Raw genomic sequence first — 21,105 nt, forward strand, 5'->3', positions numbered from 1 at the left:
TTTCATGTTTAAAATTTTTTCTTTTTCATGTTTAAAATTTTTTAAAGTGTAAAATATAATGTGATATTTTTTATGGTTTATATTTTATTTTTAAAGATTAATAAAGTATACATAAAATTAATTAAAAAATTTAATTTTATATATATATATATATATATATATATATATATATATTAAATAACAACTATAAGTTTGTATATTTTAGATATGGAATAAAAATAATTTTTTCTTTGAGATTTTTATCATTCTTATTATTTTATACTGGTGTGAAACTGCAATATTTATAAAGGTTTATGGAGGAAGATAGAGCACACGAAGGTAGTTTATAACCTAAAATGGCAAGATTAAATGTAACACTCCCTTTAGTGTCCTCGTGATTGAAGATATTCTTTCCTCATTCAAAGCATGGCTATGACTAAATATCTTGTATATAAGAAGAAGATAAAGATCATGGAAACAAAGAGGTTTCCTAAAATTACTTTCAACTCTAGCCAAAATCCTCACTTTCAGTTCAGGATGTATTGACTTGATTAGACCATTGCTAAATAAAAGAGGAAATAATTTTGTAAAATAAAAATAATATTAAAACTATGATTACTTCAAAATTTTAAGAGAAATAATAGAAATGTAAGAGGAAAAAAGAAAACTGAAATATTATAAAAAGTATAATTAAGTCCAATTTCAAAAATAAAAATAAAAACATTTTTTTGTTTTGACTAATGTTGAAAAAAAAATGACCATTATCAAAATAAAACTCATATGAAATTGGAATGCGATCAATTCCAAAAACACCATCAAATAAGCAAGTCTATTAACTTTTAACTTCCATGCCAACTTTCATACCGCATTAACTTTAACTTCCATACCAACTTTCATACCGTAAGTGAATTTAATATAAAAAAATAATTCTAGCATGAAAATAAAATATTGAAAAATTCTGAATAATCTAATATATCCAATAAAATAGATTTGTGCATGGTTTGGAATTATTTGAAATTTATCTACCATTTGCTTCACGATTATTTGAAATTCACTTACCATTTACCTTCACGCATATTATCAGGATAAACTGAACTTTGATAGACCTTATGGCGGCTATAAATACCATACGCTTCTACCTTTCATTCAGCGGGACTGTTAGTTATGGAATTTCATATTCTCCCTCTCACTGCCTGCTAAAAGCTGTGGAGGTGCTAATACGGCAGCTACTGTTGGTTTATTTCTCTGCTTATTTTTCATACTCTTATTGCATAAGAGAAGGATTAGGTCCAGATTGCCTCCAGGACCCTTTCCATGGCCAATCGTTGGAAATCTCTTCCAACTGATCCCTCCTGCTCACCGTGCTCTTAAAGTCCTTGCTGACAAATATGGTCCCATTTTATTTCTGCGCTTAGGCTCTGTCCCTGCCGTCGTCGTCTCTGTTAGAAATCTGCAGTTTCTAAATCTTAATGTGACCCGATTAAAGCATTAAAGCGTTAAAAGCATTAAAGCATTAAAGCATTAAAGCGTTGAATTGGTATATGATGGACGTACCAGATTTAGTGTTAAATAATATAAAAAGGATTGGGTCCTCTCTCCCCCTGCCAAGAGTCGCATTCTTCTCCATCAAGAAGCGCATAAAGAAACAGGGCTAGAAAGAGAAACCGAATTCTGAGAAGAAGAATAGGAGTCAGAAGAAAGTAGATGGCAGCCATTACATCTTCCGCTGTTAATCAAGGTATGTCATCTTAAACAATAGATCATATTAAGTTTTGTTTGTGAAATATTCGGTATTGATGATCTTTGGGCTGTTAATTTGAATTGTTCATAATTAATCAAGAAAGATTTACATTTGGCATCAGAGCCACCAATCAATAACTGAATATTTCCTATGATTGCAATTGATTTGTTCTGTGCTTTACTCATGATGTTAATCAAATCCTCCGCATGCCCACAATTTTCTGATCAAGTGATTTGCTTTCTTCGCGTATCTGCTTTAATTGATCCACCATCCACTGCTTTATTACTGAGTAAAATAATTCTGTCATTCCGTGATAAAATATAATAACGAATATGATACCGGCGATTGCCCATATCCGATTCGTTGGTGAAATGTAGAGCTCAGGAATTTTTTCGGTGGAATTTTGATTCATAATTCGATTCATAATTCTCCACGTATTCGCAACCTATTGCGATCAATTTAGTTTGAATATGCAGGCATGAATATTATCTCGAAAGTCTCTTTTAATAGAGGGATGAATCACTTTGTGCTTGAAGTATACCGGAATTCCGCCACTACGGTTGTGCTTGCTCCTTTCGCCTTCCTCATTGAAAGGAAAGTGCGAGCGAAACTCACTTTTCCCATATTCTGCCAGATTTTTGCATTGGGTTTGTTGGGGCCTGTAATCGACCAGAATTTTTACTTCGTGGGATTGAAATTGTTTTGCATAAAGTATGTGTTATAAATCATTTATGCACATGAGATTTATGATTTTGTTAATCACCAAAGTGGTCAAAATCAGAATAGTCATTTAGTGCATAAGTGACATAATGATTATTGATAGAAATTGCCAGTTATAATAATACCAATTAACACTGGCGTCACTAATGATAGAACCTGAGAGCTTACCCAAAGGAAAGTCTTGTTCTATAACTAGTTGACATGATGAGGTTTAATAGATATTTTGGTTAAATAAATATTGATCATCCAAAGATGTCAGTTCTATTTAATTAAATATATTTATTACCTACTTATGTTTTGGTATTTAATTATGTTAAGTATAAGATAGTATCTACCCAAAGGAGTGCTATATTAGGCTATTATGTCTACATCTGAATCGCGTTAGTTATGAGCTTACAGTTATTTCATTTTTTTTTAATTTGCAGGAGTTCCCATGAATACGCATGCTTCATCTGTTACATTGTTCACTGGTGTTAATTTTTCTAAATGGAGAGAACAAGTCAATTTCCATTTAGGTGTTCAGGATCTTGACTTGGCACTCCTTGAGGATAAACCTGCTGCTCTTACAAAAGATAGTACTGAGGCAGAAAAATCACACCATAAAGCATGGGAACACAGTAACAGATTGAGCCTTATGTTTATTAAGATGACTGTTGCTAACAACATCAAGTCAACAATTCCACAAACAGAAAGTGCTAAGGAATATATGCAGTCTGTGGAAGAGCGTTTTCGTTCAGCTGATAAGTCACTCGCTGGTACTCTTATGGCAGAACTCACGACCATGAAGTTTGATGGGTCGTGAACTATGCAAGAGCACATTATAGAGATGACTAATCTTGCAGCAAGGTTAAACTCCCTGAGACTTACAGTAGAGGATTCTTTTCTTGTCCAGTTCATCCTGAACTCGCTACCTTCTGAATATGGACCTTTTCAGATTAACTATAACACTATAAAGGATAAGTGGAATGTTAATGAATTGGCCAGTAGACTTGTTCAGGAAGAAGGACGTTTGAAAAATCAAGTGAATCACTCAGTAAGTTTTGTGAGTAATAAAGCTGGTAAAGAAAAGAAAGGAAAATCAAGTCATTTCAAGAAGAAAAAGGCACCTGCTAAGAATGGGCAGGATAAGGAAAAGAAGGAACTAAAGGATGTTCAATGTCATTTCTGTAAAAAGAAAGGACATTATCAAAGTGACTGTCCGAAAAGGAAAGCTTGGTTCGAAAAGAAAGGTAATTATCTATCTTTCGTATGTTTTGAATCAAATTTAGTTGAAGTTCCCATTAATACATGGTGGCTTGATACTGGTGCTACAACTCATGTTTCCAATAATATGCAGGGATTTCTTATGATCCGAACCATAAATCCAAATGAAGATCGTTTTCTCTTTATGGGAAACGGAATGAAATCTTCAATTGAAGGCATTGGGACTTATCGTCTAATTCTAGAAAGTGGATATGTATTAGACTTATACAGTACCCTTTATGTACCTTCATTATCTAGAAACCTTATTTCCGTAAGTAAGTTGGATAATTCTGGTTTTAGATGTATGATTGGATCTGGATATTTTGATTTATATAAGAATACTGATAATGTTGGTTCTGGTATTCTAATTGATGGTTTATATAAATTGAAACTGAATGACACTTATGCGAATTCCTTGTTGAATGTAGTAAATAATGTTGGATGTAAACGTAGCATGGTGAATGAAAATTCTGCTTTCTTGTGGCATAAAAGACTAGGTCATATATCCAAAGAAAGAATGATGAGACTAGTAAGTAATGAAATTTTGTCAAATTTGGACTTTAGTGATCTAGAATTATGTGTGGATTGTATTAAAGGTAAACAAACCAAACATAATAAGAAAGGAGCCACCAGAAGCAGCCAGCTTCTTGAAATAATACACACTGATATTTGCGGACCTATGGACACTCCAGCCTTTAATGGAGAAAAGTATTTCATCACTTTTATTGACGATTTTTCCCGTTATGGTTATGTCTATTTGCTTCATGAAAAATCTCAATCTGTGAATGTCCTTGAGACGTTTGTAAAGGAAGTTGAGAGGCAATTAGATAAAAAGGTGAAAATCATAAGGTCTGATAGAGGTGGTGAATATTATGTTAAATATGATGAGTCAGGCCAGTGTCCAGGTCCATTTGCAAAATTCCTCGAAAGTCATGGCATATGTGCGCAATACACAATGCCAGGTACACCACAGCAAAATGGTGTAGCAGAAAGGCGCAATAGGACGTTAATGGATATGATTAGGAGTATGATGTCAGATACTACACTACCTAAGAATTTGTGGTCGTATGCTCTCAAAACCGCTAATTATTTGTTGAATAGGGTTCCTAGTAAAGCTGTTCAAAAGACTCCTTTTGAGTTACGGACTAACAGGAAACCTAGCTTAAGACACCTGCATGTTTGGGGTTGTCCAGCGGAAGCGAGAATTTATAATCCACATGAAAAGAAATTAGATTCTCGAACGATCAGTGGGTATTTTTTAGGTTACCCTGAGAAATCTAAAGGGTACGTGTTTTACTGTCCTAATCATAGTCCAAGAATTGTAGAAACTGGTAATGCAAGGTTCATTGAGAATGGTGAAGTCAGTGGGAGTACTCGAAGAGAAATAGTAGAAATAAAGGAAACAAGGGTAAATGTTACATTGCCTAGAATAGTTCCTCCATCTACTATTACTCCAAATGTTGTTCCAGCTGTTGTAGAACAGCATGATGATAATGAACAACATATAAATGAAGAAGTACTTCCTGAAGGAAATGACTTACATAATGCTGATATGCATGAACCACAACAAGTAGCATTAAGAAGACCTCAAAGAAATCGTAGGTCAGCTATTTCTGATGATTACGTGGTTTATATGCAAGAATCAGATTATGATATTGGAATCAATAAGGATCCAGTTTCGTTTTCACATGCTGTAGAAAGTAAAGAGTCAAAGGAATGGATTAATGCCATGAAAGAAGAACTGAAATCCATGCAACAGAATGAAGTTTGGGATGTTGTTGAGTTACCACATGGCTGTAAAAGAGTCGGATGCAAATGGGTTTTTAAAACCAAACACGACTCTAGTGGTAATATCGAACGGTATAAAGCTAGACTTGTTGCTAAGGGTTACACTCAGAAAGATGGTGTTGATTACAAGGAGACATTTTCTCCTGTTTCGAAAAAGGACTCACTAAGAATAATAATGGCATTAGTAGCTCATTATGATTTGGAGTTGCATCAAATGGATGTGAAAACAGCCTTTCTGAATGGAGATCTTGATGAGGATGTTTACATGGATCAACCTGAGGGTTTTTCTATAGAAGGTAAAGAACAATTGGTGTGTAAACTTAAGAAGTCAATATATGGGCTTAAAAAAGCATCCCGGCAATGGTATATTAAGTTCAATACCATTATTACATCCTTTGGTTTTAAGGAAAATACGGTTGATCACTGTATATACCAAAAGATCAGTGGGAGCAAGTTTATTTATCTGGTCCTTTATGTTGATGACATCTTGCTTGCTGCAAATAATTTAAGTATATTGCATGAGACTAAGGAATTTCTCTCAACGAACTTTGAAATGAAAGATATGGGAGAGGCATCCTATATGATTGGAATAGAAATATTCCATGATTGATCACAAGGAATATTGGGATTGTCTCAGAAAGGATATGTCGAAAGGATTCTAGAGAGATTTGGAATGAGTAAATGTTCACCTGGGACAGTTCCTGTACAGAAAGGTGATAAATTCGGTCTCATGCAATGTCCTAAGAATGATGTTGAACGAAAGGAAATGGAATCAATTCCATATGCATCTGTTGTTGGTAGCCTGATGTATGCTCAAACCTGTACTAGACCGGATATCAGCTTTGCGGTCGGTATGTTAGGGAGGTATCAAAGTAATCCAGGAAGGGAACATTGGCAAGCTACAAAGAAAGTTTTGAGGTACTTACAAGGCACGAAAGATTACATGCTCATGTATAGAAGATCCAATGAATCGGAGGTGATCGGATATAGCGATTCAGATTTTGCTGGATGCATCGATACTAGAAAATCGACTTTTGGTTACCTGTTTATGTTTGCTCAAGGTGCCATATCATGGAAAAGTGCGAAACAGACTATCGTTGCTTCATCCACTATGGAGGCAGAATTTGTGGCATGTTTTGAAGCCACAATTCATGCATTATGGTTGCGGAACTTTATTTCAGGACTTGCGGTTGTCGACACCATTAGCAAGCCGCTGAAAATTTATTGTGATAACTCTGCAGCAGTATTTTTCTCTAAGAACGACAAGTACTCTAAAGGTGCCAAACACATAGATCTGAAGTATCTTGTTGTGAAAGATGAGGTTCAGAAACAAAGAGTGTCAATCATGCACATCAGGACAGAACTTATGATTGCAGACCCTTTGACGAAAGGGTTACAACCAAGACAATTTAAGGAACATGTTCAAAGAATGGGTCTTGGTTGTATTAATAATAATTGATGTGTGACATTCTGAGCTCTTTTATGTGTTTCTGATATACAATTATGTGTCTCTTGTTTTAATATAGTAGTACGTATTTTATGTAATTTTAAACAAGAAAGAGTCTTATAAAGATATTATGTTTAATCATTATGATATAAGACATTATGTGGACCATTATGTTGTTTTATATAAATTATGAGTATGAATTGATGGTTTGCTGGTATTGTAGTATATGGAAGGAAATGCATTGAATTAATAGTGCACAACCGCCATAACTCTCAGCAATTTATCATAGTATGATGTTCAACACTTAATATTATGAATAGTCGGGTCAAGTGGGAGAATGTTAGAAATCTGCAGTTTCTAAATCTTAATGTGACCTGATTAAAGCATTAAAGCGTTAAAAGCGTTAAAAGCATTAAAGCATTAAAGCATTAAAGCGTTGAATTGGTATATGATGGACGTACCAGATTTAGTGTTAAATAATATAAAAAGGATTGGGTCCTCTCTCCCCCTGCCAAGAGTCGCATTCTTCTCCATCAAGAAGTGCATAAAGAAACAGGGCTAGAAAGAGAAACCAAATTCTGAGAAGAAGAATAGGAGTCAGAAGAAAGTAGATGGCAGCCATTACATCTTCCGCTGTTAATCAAGGTATGTCATCTTAAACAATAGATCATATTAAGTTTTGTTTGTGAAATATTCGGTATTGATGATCTTTGGGCTGTTAATTTGAATTGTTCATAATTAATCAAGAAAGATTTACAGTCTCTTCTTCTGAGATAGCCAAAGATTTTCTCAAAACTCATGGCTTGAATTTTACCAGCCGACCTCCAAAAGCCGCTGGGAGATTGATGTTTTTCAACTCTAAAGATGTGGTCTTCGCTCCCTATGGAGATCACTGGAGGGAAATGAAGAAAATATGCGTGTTAGAACTGCTGACTACCAAAAGAATTGAGTCCTTTAAGGGTATGCGAGAGGAAGAAGTATCTGCGATGATCCGTTCAATTTGGGAGGAGAGTGAGAGCAGAATAAAGGGTGTGAATATTAGCAAGGCCCTCTCTACTCTCACTTCCAATATAGTTTGGTGGATACTGGCGGGGAGGACATTTTCTGACGATGATTTGGGTGGCGATTTCAAAGGTTTCAAGGATTTCTTAGTAGACCTGATAACTGCGGTGGGAGCTTTTCCCATCGGAGACTTTATTACCTATTTGGATTGGCTTGATTTGCAAGGCATCAAGCGGCGCATGAAGAAAATCCATAAAACATTCAATGAGTTTGTGGAGAAAATAATAGACGACCACGTTGCTCATCGCATGGCCGCGACTTCCAATCACCAGAAAGACGAAGAACCTCACGTCAAAGATTTTGTGGATGTGCTGCTCGAGAAAGCTGAGGCCGACTCCAAAATCACAAGGGAAACTATCAAGGCTCTTGTGATGGTGTGTCTCTAGGCCCTGGGCCATTCTATTATCATTTTTTATCATCATTCGTTAGAACTTAAGTCAATCAAATTTTGGCATTAATTGTATGCAGGACATGGTCGTTAGAACATAAATCAATCAAATTTTTGCATTAATTGTATGCAGGACATGTTCGTAGGCGCAACAGACACAACATCAATTACGTTAGAATGGGCAATGAGTGAGCTGCTGAGGCATCCACATGCCATGAAGAGATTGCAGCAAGAAATCGAAGATGTAGTCGGCGAACATCGGCAAGTGATTGAATCTGATGTAGTGAGGATGAAATACCTCCAGTGCGTAGTGAAAGAGACGCTAAGATTATACCCAGCGGCACCGCTAGCTGTTCCTCATGAATCTGTAGAGGCTGTTACAGCAGGAGGATACTCTATCCCTAAGAAAACAACGTTGATTGTGAATGTGTGGGCTATAGGAAGGGATGTCAATGTGTGGGGGGCAGATGCTTCCGAATTCAAGCCTGAGAGATTCATGAAGGACGAACATGTCAATTCAACAGATCAATCAGACTTCAGTATGATTCCATTTAGTGCAGGAAGGAGAGGATGCCCAGGGGCACCCATGGCTATTCCCACGATTGAACTCACATTGGCTCAGCTGGTGCACATTTTTAACTGGAGAGTTGAAGGTGATCCGTCCCAGCTCGATATGACGGAAGTATGTGGGGCGTCGATTCCAAGGCAAGTTCCGCTGTTTGCTTATCCAAGCTTGAGGATAGGCTTTCCAGTGAAGTCCAGCGATGAATCGTAGGAGGAGGCTAGGTACCATGCGGGCTTTATGTACAGTGGCTTTCCTATTTTCGCTACTACACTACAAGCTATTCTAATCCGATTTCGCTGCCATTGCTTTCGCTACATGTTATTGTAATTTAGTTTATGGTATTCTACTATCGCTGCCAATGCTTTCGCTACAGGTTATTGTAATTTACTTTATGGTAATTAAGTAAAGTTGATTATTATGTTAGCATGCTGATTTCCGTACCTTGCCTTCTCATTGGTGATTAAGTTTGTTGGCATAGAATTTTGATCGTTAATAATATAACAATCAAATTAACGTTTCTTTATAAACGGACACCAATATTAATTAATATTCCTAATTTTTCAATAGCATCACATTTTTGTAAATAATTTGAGGAAAATAAAACTAGCAATTGCACCGATGTTGTAAAGGAAATGCGGTAAGGCAATAATTTAGGAAAGAGTAGTATTAAACACATGATGGCAATGAAGTGTCACAAGATGTTGCGAAAGGGTGTAAGTAGAATTTTGGATCTTAGTTAAAGAGGGGTCTCAAAAAATTGCATCATTGACATGACAAAAGAACCTTATTTGATCTCTGTTAAACATCCATATGTATTTGCATTGGTAACACTTGTGTTTGAAGTATTTTCTTACTTGAATGGTTGGAATTTATCCAGACCCTATTTGAACTTCATTTGGGATTCAAGATTTCTTGCAATTGATATAGTTCTCTTGGGTTTCATTCAGATCCATTTACATTGTCCCCCCATTTCAAACTCTAGCAAACATTTGTATTATTCTATTTTTTATCAATCTATGGACAAGATCATAGTGATCTGCATCAAATGATTTTGGATAGATTATAAAAAGATGAAGTTGAAGCCAAAATATGCATCTTTTGAACTCAAGGATGTTGAAAATAGGTGCAACAATCACAATATATAATTAAATTAATGATTTTCATTTTCCAAAATACCAAATAATATCCCATTTCCATCTTTGGTGCAATTCTCTATGTGGAATGGTATAAATGTAAAATCATATGATTGGAATCTTCATTTCCATATTGGGTGTAAGTATCTCTTGATTGGTTAACATTTAAAATGAGATTCAAAAAAAGTACAAGAATCACTATATATAGTAAATTATTGCAATTATCTATGTGGAAGAAAGGTATATACTCTATATTAATGAATAGAATATTTATGCAATAAATTTATAAAATTATGATAACAATTAATAGAGTATTCTTGCAATAAATTTATTGATTGTCATTTATAATGAAATTGAGAAAATGTATAACAATCACTATATATAGTAAATGATTTTCATTTTCCAAAATATCAAACGTCTCATATTACTCTATAATAATGAATAAAATATTTATGCAATCAATTTATAAATTTATGATTAGAATTAATAGAATATTCTTGCAATAAATTTATAGAATTGTTAACTGTGATGGTCACTGTTTTGAAATCGTGTGGAAAAAAATCCAACCATGTTAAACATTGGTGTGATCCATGCTTTTGACATCTTAGACCCCTGGATCATAATTTCTCAAGCAAGTGTGATTTTGACAACTTAGACCCCCTAGATCATAGTTTCTCTAGAAAAATATTAAACGTGCAATCATCATAGGACTCACACAACTTATAAATTTTTTTATATCATATTATGATCTAATTTTTAAATAATAAATTGTATTTTTGCGTAGATAACTCAATATAGGATATATGTGTTAGATGTAATGTAAGAATATATATATATATATACACACACACACTTCACATGTTTTAATTTAAGTAAAATATATATAAATATAAAATGTGGAATGAAAAATAATTTCACCTAGTTCGGTCATCTTAATTTATAAAAGGAAACTTAACAAACATAAATTAGTAAATTGGATAAATATAAAGTAAAAAAACATGGTAAAAAACTAATAGATTAAATAAAAATAAAGTACAAAACACTTTTCTCAAAAGCTATTTAACACAATCAAATCTAGTTATAAAAAATGAATGGTTTAATATGTTATAGACTCAACTTATATGACTAGTCTAACTTCTAGACAAACTAGTCTTTTTCACGGAATTTTAGTAGTACAATTTTAAACAAATTTGTGATTTTCGATTGTTTAAAACACAATTTTGAATGCATAAATGGATGCCATATAATACTTGAACTTAAATGAGGAAGATAAGAATTATTCAGCACAACCACCCAAACTAAATTCATTTGACTATATATATAAAGTTTGGATACATGTTGTTTTGGAAGGAAACAAATACAATATACTTAAATAATCTTATGTAATTTAATTATTTGGTGTTTATTTTAAAATAGGTATATTTCATTATTATTATATTGATAGTAAGGATTTAAGCTATGCATTATAATTTATAATATATGTAGTAATACTCACTAATGAAAGTTTAAACTTATGTTAAAAATAGTTATGTCAATTTTATATTTTTAATTAAATTAATTAATAAAAAAAATTTAAACATAAATTATGATTTTTTTGAATAATATTAATATTTATGTATATATATAAATATAAGTAAAGAAAAACATATCACTCCAATAGCATTCATCATTCGTCAAGGTACTCTATTAAATAACATCGAGAAAAAAACAATGAAATTAATTATATTATAATAAAATCTAATTATAGTACATAAAAGTAACCATGAATTACTAATTATAGTACATAAAAGTAACCATGAATTACTAGTGATAAAAGTGACGTTTTAAATATAATATAAATGACTACCATTTACAATAAACATTCGCATTAACAATGAATTACTACGTTTTAATATAATATAAATGACTACCATTTACAATAAACATTCGCATTGGACGGAGAAGACGTCTCCAGCCCATTCCCATTATAATTGACGAAATTTGGTTGGGAAATTCCGTACTTTAAAAATGAGATTTTTTGTTTTTTAATTAAATTTATAGATGGGTTTTTACATATTTAATACTAACGCTTAAGACCAAGGTAGAAACATGGGAAAATTTTAAATAATTAAATTTTTTAAATTTGTTTTCGGTTGTTAAATTATTTATTGAATATTATTTAGTTTATAAAAAAGTATGTTTTTTTTTCATTTATTTCATTCAAATTATTTAACTTTCGGCTGTTGCAATTAAATAAAAGTAATTTCATATGACAATTTTCAACATCAAAACTTGTCATTATAAAAGTTTTGCCAATAACCCACCAATTAAGGTGAAGGGTTTTTTTTGTAGCTAGATAAAAAGAATATGTAGAACATAAGGTATTTGATATTTTTGATATGGCAACATGGAGTCTAAAAATTAATCAATTTTGCAGTAGGGAGAGTCTAAATCTTTCTTTGCAAATTACAAAAAAAAACTATGCAAATTTGATATTGCAAGGACTCCAATGAAATATAATAAAATCCATGAGATAAGCATAAAATCCTTCTTGCGCAAGAACGCTACATCACCCTATCTATCGATACATTGTAAACATTTACTTTCCCCGCATAGAAAATTGTGAGAAGGGAGAAAGGGGACTCTCATTCGACTCTGCATAATAAAATCATGCTCAACATAAATTCTACCACTGATTTGAGGGGAACATTTTTTGTTTGATGTAATTTGAAAATAGAATAGGGCAACAAGATTTAATTTATTGTGATTCTGATAAATCAAATCCTAAACCAAGAAGCTCTCCCTCTATTAGAGTGTGATAGGGATGAGTCAATAATTAAAAAATGAGTTTAGATACTCAAATTCTACTATAATGAAATCATATTTTATACATATACACATCAAACATCAAACTTATAGGCGACTATGGAATCCAAAATCTAATAGGTGTGGAGTTATCCTTTGTCTAATAAATTTGGGAAAAAAATTTCTTTAAAATTCTATTAAGTAGAATCGAATAGTACTTGTGATATTGTTTTGCTCTGCCGATGTTGCGAGATTTTCGCACGAATTTTTTTAGGGTTGTTTTCCTTTATCGTTGTTCGATAAAGTATTCAAAGATGCCTTAAAGACCCACATTATTTAAATAAAATAGAAAGGCAAGATCTTACTGTCAGACATGGGATTAGGGGTGGGAGCCTATGCATTAGCATAAGGTGAAAAGATATTCATTACCAAGAAGGTGACGAAGAACATCAGTAAAGCAACAAAAACAGTGCAGACGATCATCTATGAAAATAACCAGAATTGTCGATGTCCAATACCAAGAAAATCAAGAAAGAAGATCACAATGCCAAAGGAACACCCTCATGATAGTCTGTCCATCCCAGACATTTCAAATTTTCGAGTGGGAGTGCTCAGTTTCAGGGTTTCGGCTGTTGAGAATCTTGCAACTGATCTAGCTTGAAATGAGTTTCAACATTTAATTCTCCATCACATTCTATCAAGAAATGAGCATTCACCAGTTACAACTGTTAGCGTCCGGTCTTCATCACATTCTGCCAAGAAACAAGCATTCACCACTTACAATCGCTAGCGTCTGGTCTTCATCACATTCTATCAAGAAACGAGAATTCTCCAATTACAACTGTCAGCATCGAGTCTTCACAAGTTTCTAGGGAGTCACCACTAGCACATGTCGGCATATTTCAAATCACCGGATGATTATAGTTCAATCGTCTAATGAAAGATCTAATGGTGCACAGTGAGGACGGTGGGCACTAGGGGAGTTCTTCCCAGAAGAAAATGCCTTACGTGTAATAATTCAATGAATAGTGAAAGTATGCAAGTAATTTAATGTATTTTAATTACTTTTTTAAGGAAATGTTGTAAACAAATAGATATATTTTTCATTTATTTGGTGTATAGTAAAGGGTGAGAGGGTGTTCCTTAAAGCACTCAGTGGTGTAAAGGTCATCCATTAGAAAGTTTGCAGGGAAAAAACATGTTATGCTAAGTGCTAGTGTGGCCTTGTTGAAATGTGGCAACAAGAATATTCCAATTTTAATTTGTCCTTGAATTAAAATTGAGAATTAAAATTAAAATTTAGTCTCACTAGCTGCTTGAAAAATAATTAATTAATTCATCTTAAGTTAATTAGTTGGAAAATTCAAGCTAGAAGCCTTTGTGAAGTCATGCAACAGTTGTCCCTTTGATTGAGGATATTATCCCTTAATTAAGGAGATAAGGATGAGTTGTATTTGAGTTGTAATTACTTAGCTTAGTTAACTGAGGTAAGTCTAGTTAAATTAGTTTCGAACAGTTTGAGGAACTAATTGTGAGTTCAATTAGTTAATGCATGCATGCATGAAACTAGTGTACTATAGATAACTGAAGATTATCTCATAAAAACTCATGCATGTGAATTCAGACAAAGACCCAGTTGAGATTAAAGGCAGGGACAATGTACTATCAGTTACAAGAATTTTCCTATAAGAAAATCTCTTGCATGTAGAAGGAATTCATTCCTTGAGATTTGTGCAGTTTTACAGTGTGTTGGAGCAGTGTGTGAGATCAGTGTCACACAAGGTTACAACTGGGTCACCCAGGAAAACTGTGCAAGGAAATAGGAGGCTTGGAGGGCATAGGATAGGCATATCAGTAGTCTATTCTGTCTATGAGTAGCAGTGAGGGATTGTACCGAGAGCTAGATAGCTGTGAGTGCTAAAGTTGTGTGTAGTCCTGATATATTTCGACTTGTATGATAATACAGACAGCGGGGTTTCTAGCTGAGGCTTTCCCCAAAGTATTCTTTTGTGTTTCATGTGTATTGTTTCCTCTTCTAGTTATATGTGTTCCATTTGATCTTGCTCAAATTGATTAAGCTTCCGCAAGTTTGATCGTAGAAGTAGATTGAGTATTTTTATTTAGTTATATTGCATAATCAGATTGATCTACAGTCAGAATTTCTACATGGTATCAGAGCAAGGGTGATCAAGGCTGTGAATAGTATACTGAGAAGGGAAATTCGAATTTTAAAGTTATTGGTTGTAGGTAAGAAATCAAATTCTTATCATACTTCAAAGTTCACCAATGGTGTTCAATGGATTGAGACTCAAGTATGCTCTGGATGGCAGCTTGAATTACATAGCATGGAAATATCACATGGAAGCAGTATTAGAAGACAATGGTTTGAAGAATTTCATTGATCAAGAAATCCCCAAACCAACTGCAGCTAATGCACAAGATTGGCTAAATGGAAAAAGTTTATGGCGAAGGTGAGATGGATTCTTCTGGAGGGAGTTTGAGACCATATTGTCTCGAGTCTCCATGGGAAGGAGACTCCGTTTTCAATGTGGAAGACATTGAACGACCTCTATTAGAACAGTAGCGACTAGAGGAAATTGGCGCTCAAGGATAAGCTTCGGAAAATCAAGATGGAGAAGGGTGATACTATTTCTACATATCTAAACAAGCTCACCACCTACAAAGATGAGCTTGGTAGTGTGGGAATAATTACAGCCAATGATGATATGGTGAGCCTTGCTCTCCTCGGCCTTCCAAAGAGCTGGCATAGCTACCAGGACTCTGTGAATGGAAGGGAGAAACTTCCAGATTGGCAACGACTATGGTCAGAGCTGATGCAGGAGGAGATCAGGAGGAGCATAAGAGATGGTTCTTCATCTAAGCATGATGATGAAGAAAATCTGGCCTTAGCAAGTAAGGCAAGGAAAGGGAAAGGGAAGGCTTCCCATTCCAAATTGAATTCTTCTCATGGAGGGAAGAAGATTGACAAATCTAAAGTGAGATGCTTTAATTGTCATGAGATGGGCCATTATGGAACTAATTTCCCATTGAAGAAATCCAAGAATGGATCCTTGAAAGGATCAGAAGGTGAGGCATTAGCCTCAGCTCGAATTGGATTTTACCATCATCGCATGCATGGTTTCATCGATGGTGGGTTGTGTTCGGTATCTTGATAGTGGAGCCTCATTCCACATGACCGACGATAAAATATTATTCAGTACCTTGGAGGGGAAATACCTCAAGATGCACATAGAGATGGGTGACGATGGAAAGTACAATGGTTCAAGAGTGGGCACGGTTCCTTTTCAAAGGGAGCATGGATCTCCTCTCACCTTGACAGATGTGAAGTATGTGCCTAGACTGAAGAAGAACTTGGTATCGGTCGCAATGTTGGAGGAAAAAGGCTATGTTGTCTTCAGTAAAGCAAAGGAATTCCTGAGACACAAAGCCACGGGTTAGATCAAGAGGATTAGGATTCGAGTGAAAAATCTCTATAAACTAGAGGTAGATGATTGTGCTACATTGAGTTCGAAAGCTGAATTGGTGCAAAGCCAAGACATTGGTAAGTTATGGCATAGGCGGTTGGGCCACTTGCATCATGGGGCCTTGAAGATAATGCAACAAATCTCTACCAAATTTCCCAAAGGTAAACTTGAGCAAGTGGACACATGAAAAGGTTATACCTTGGGAAAGTACGCCAAGTCTTCCTTTCATGATCGAGACAGTTGAGCTAAAGAAATCTTAGAGCGAGTTCATACTGATTTGTGTGGACCATTCTCAACAGCATCCACTGTGAAGCAAAGGTATTATGTGATTTTCATTGATGATTTTCCTCGTAAATGTTGGATTTATTTCATGCAGAAGAAGGACCAGACCTTCTCAAAGTTTTGTGAGTTCAACGCTTTGGTTGAGAAAGAGTTAGGGAAGAAGATCAAGGCCTTTAGAAGAAAAAATGGTGGAGAGTATGTCTCTCAAGAGCTTAAGGACTTCTGTGCAGTGGAAGGAATTAAATGGGAGTTGACGACACCTCATAACCCACAACAGAATGGGGTGGCCGAGAGGAAGAACAGAATGATTGTGGGAGCAACTTGGGTGATGCTACATGACCAAGGCTTACCACTTCATTTGTGGGCTAAGGCATGTAACACATCGGTCTATTTGCAGAATAGAAACCCATATCGCATACTTGGGATGAAGACACCAAAGGAAGCTTTCTCCAGGAAGAGACCAGATGTGGGTCACTTCAGGATCTTTTGCTCATCGGTATATTGCCATGTGACCAAGGATTCCCAGAAGAAACTTGAGCCGACAACAGAGTTGGGGATACTTGTGGGGTACACTGATACACCTCACAACTATCCAGTGTACTTGCCTACCATTCGGAGGATAGTGGTTTGCAGAGATCTCAAGTTTGATGAGCAGAAGGCCATGCGAGTTTCCCTTGAGAGGGAGCTCCAACTACAGGCTGTGGAGGAACTTTTGGTTCCTAAGGAGGAGGAGCCTCAGACTGATGTAGAGTAGCCACATGCAGAGGTTCCAAGAGTGGAGATATCCACTCAAGAAGAGTCTTCTAGAGAGGGACTAAAGCACACAAGAGAAGCTGACAGATTGTTGTCGGATGCGAGAGAGAATGTCGGAGAACCATCTTCTCAACGCAGATAGAGAAGGTCACCTGATAGGTACACTAGATACATGGCCCTTGTTTGGGAATGTGTTGAGACCGAGCCATCTTCCTTTGAGGAAGCAGTGCAACAGCCAATTTTGGTTGATGCTATGGTGGAGAAGTATGACTCCATGGTTCGGAACAGTGTTTGGGAAGTGGTTCCAAGACTAGGGAACAAGTCAATTGTGAGTTCCCATTGGCTTTACAAGGTAGAGCAAGCTGTTGATGGTAGTGTGGAAAAGCATAAGGCAAGAGTTGTTGCCCGTGGCTTTTCACAAGTCAAGGGGATCGACTATGATGAGACTTTTGCTCCTGTCACAAGGTACTCATCTATTAGATCAATGTTGGTGCTATCATCATAGATGGGTTGGAAGATCAATCAGATGGATGTGAAGACTGCATTCCTCAATGGAAAGATTGAGGAAGAGGTGTACATAGAGCAGCCGGAAGGTTTTGAGACCTTCAATCATGAGTCACATGTGTGCCGACTAAAGAGATTTGTATGGGCTGAAGCAAGCACCTCATGCTTGTTACACCAAGATCAACAACTACTTCACCAGGTTGGGCTTCACAAAGAGTGAAGCGAACGTGAACCTATATCACATCATTGTGAAAGGTAAGCCATTGATCATTATTTTTAATGTTGATGATCTCATATTAACAGGTGATGATCAGTTGATCATGTGTTGCAGGGAGGACCTTGCAAGAGAGTTCGAGATGAAAGACATGGGTCTCATGCACTACTTCCTTGGCATGGAAGTGTGGCAGAAGGATGGGGAAGTGTTCACGTCTTAAGGAAAGTATGCCAATGAGATACTCAAGAGATTCCACATGGAGAAGTGCAAGCCCATGTAGACTCCTCTAGCAAGTAACTAGAGGAAGGAGTATGCTACTTCAGGAGAAGTAGTAGAGGTTACCGTGTATCGACAACTTGTGGGTTCACTGATGTATTTAGTGAACACATGACCAGATTTGTGCTATGCGGTGAACCAACTAAGTCAAGCTATGGTTCATCCTACCAAGATGTTTTGGAAGGCAGCTAAGCATGTTTTGAGATACCTCAGAGGCACATCTCAATATGGATTATGGTATAGATGGATAGAGGGAGTGAAGCTACAGGGCTTTGCTGATGCAGATTGGGTAGGGAGTCCATCAAATTGGAAGAGAACATCAAGAGGAATTTTCAACCTTGGGTCAGCTGCAGTTTCTTGGTACATTAGGAAACAGAGGTTAGTTGCACTCAACTCAGCAGAGGATGAATACATGGCTGCAAGTCAGGCAGCATGTGAGGCCATTTGGATGCATAAAATTCTAGTTGGTTTGTTTGATCAGAGGATGCATCCAACTATGATCTATTATGATAATCAGAGTTGTATGAAACTCTCTGAGAATCCAGTATTTCATGACAAGTCCAAGCACATCGACATCCGGTATCATCATCTCTAAGACTGTGTGGCGAGGAGGATCATGTTGTTGCAGTATATTTCAACCAAGGAGCAAGATGCAAACATTTTGACTAAGGCATTGTCAAAGTGTAAATTCGAGTTCCGTAGATACAGGATCGGGGTGGCAGATAATCCCTTTCTTGTTGAGAGGGAGTGTTGAAATGTGGCAACAAGAATATTCCAATTTTAATTTGTCATTGAATTAAAATTCGAATTTAGTCTCACTAGTTGTTTGAAAAATAATTAATTAATTCATCTTGAGTTAATTAGTTGGAGAAATTCAATATAGAAGTCTTTGTGAAGTCATGCAACAGTTATCCATTTGATTGAGGAGATTATCCCTTAATTAAGGAGATAAGGATGAGTTGTATTTGAGTTCTAATTAGTTGGCTCAGTTAATTGAGTTTAGTCCAGTTAAATTAGTTCCAAATGGTTTGAGGAACTAGTTGTGAGTTCAGTTAGTTAATGCATGCATGCATGAAACTAGTGTACTCCAGATAACTCAAGATTCTCTCATAAATAACTCATGCATGTCAGTTCAGACAAAGACCTAGTTGAGATTAAAGACAGGGATAATGTACTATGAGGTGCAAGTATTTTCCTATAAGAAAATCTCTTACATGTAGAAGGAATTCATTCCTTGAGATTTGCACAGTTTTACAGTGTGTTGGAGTAGTGTGTGAGATCAGTGTCACGCAAGGTTACAGTTGGATCACCCAGGGAAAACTGCGCAACGAAATAGGAGGCTTGAAGGGTAGAGGATAGGCATATCAGCAGTCTATTCTATCTATGAGCAGTAGTGAGGGATTGTACTGAGAGCTAAATAGTTATGAGAGCTAAAGCTGTGTGTAATCCTGATATATTTCCACTTGTATTATAATTCAGATAGTAGGGTTTTTACCTGAGGCTTTCCCCAATGTATTCTTCTATGTTTCATGTGTATTGTTTCCTCTTCTGGTTATATGTGTTCCATTTGATCTTGCTCAAATTGATTAAGCTTCCACAAATTTGACTGTAGAAGTAGATTAAGTATTTTTCTTTAGTTATATTGCATAATCAGATTGATCTACAGTTAGAATTTCTATAGGCCTAGACATGCTAAGGGCTAGTGTGAACCAGGCCAAGTGACTTATATGCGTCTAGGTAGTAGCTAATTAAGGCCTATGTTAGACATTACCTTACGACTCAAATGTTTTATTTGGTATTGAGTATTTAATTATTAACATAAAATATCATATAATCACATAGCATGCAATATTTATAGAAGTGAAAATATCCATATTTTATATATGTTGTCTAATTATTAACATATAATTATGTTAATTGGGCCTATTTTCAGTGGTCTGAAAGAATTATTGGGAGCCTCCCCATCCATATTCGATTCCCTACAAGTGACACAATGAACTTCTTTATAATGGCTTTAAGTCTTGTTGTTAAAATTGAATAGTATCCTTCTTAAACATATTTCTAACCATCTAAAGATTTGTTAAAATTGTTAACTCATAAGTTTGAGTCACGAAAATATGCATAATCCAAGTAATTAAAAACAACCAATAAACTAAATTCTTTATAAACTAAAAACAACTTTCAAATAAAGGAAAAACTTGTCGAATTTTATGTTACAAAATTATAGTTGAGTACCCTAAGGCATATCATTCACTCACATTTATTTACATTAATATTATTCTTTTATTTTGCACTTATAAATAAATTTACAAGGAGCAATACAATTAGACACCACTATGTTATGAAGTATAATGTAAACCATAAAATTTAGTGTTCAAATCTCTATAAATCAAGCGAACAAAAAAGACAAAAAAGTTTACACTTATACATAATTATAATCTAAAACATAACACATCATTAACTTAAATTTATTTAAGGTAATTTTATTTATTTTTACTGTGCCCTTATAAATGATCATTTATAAATAGTGATAGTTTAAGACATCACATAAATGAACATAAATCATTTGATGTTACTATCAAATATGTGAAAAGAGAAAAGTGGTTAACAAATCACACAAAATTTGAATATGTCTTAAGTAAATTGTAATTCCCAATAATAATAATAATAATAACAACAACAATAATAATAATAATAATAATAATAATATTTTTACACCAAAGTTTCGAATCCCAAATGGGA

The 21,105-nt window shown here is 35.1% G+C and overlaps 1 pseudogene; it reads left to right on the forward strand.

Moving 5' to 3' along the window:
• Window positions 1-7,879: 7,879 nt before the first annotated feature.
• LOC149252250 (cytochrome P450 750A1 pseudogene) lies at window positions 7,880-9,142 on the forward strand (annotated as a pseudogene).
• Window positions 9,143-21,105: the final 11,963 nt, after the last annotated feature.

This window comes from Pinus tabuliformis, chromosome 7 (assembly GCF_031772625.1).
Source record: "Pinus tabuliformis cultivar Carrire ecotype Pingquan chromosome 7, CPIR1, whole genome shotgun sequence".
NCBI lineage: Eukaryota > Viridiplantae > Streptophyta > Pinopsida > Pinales > Pinaceae > Pinus > Pinus tabuliformis.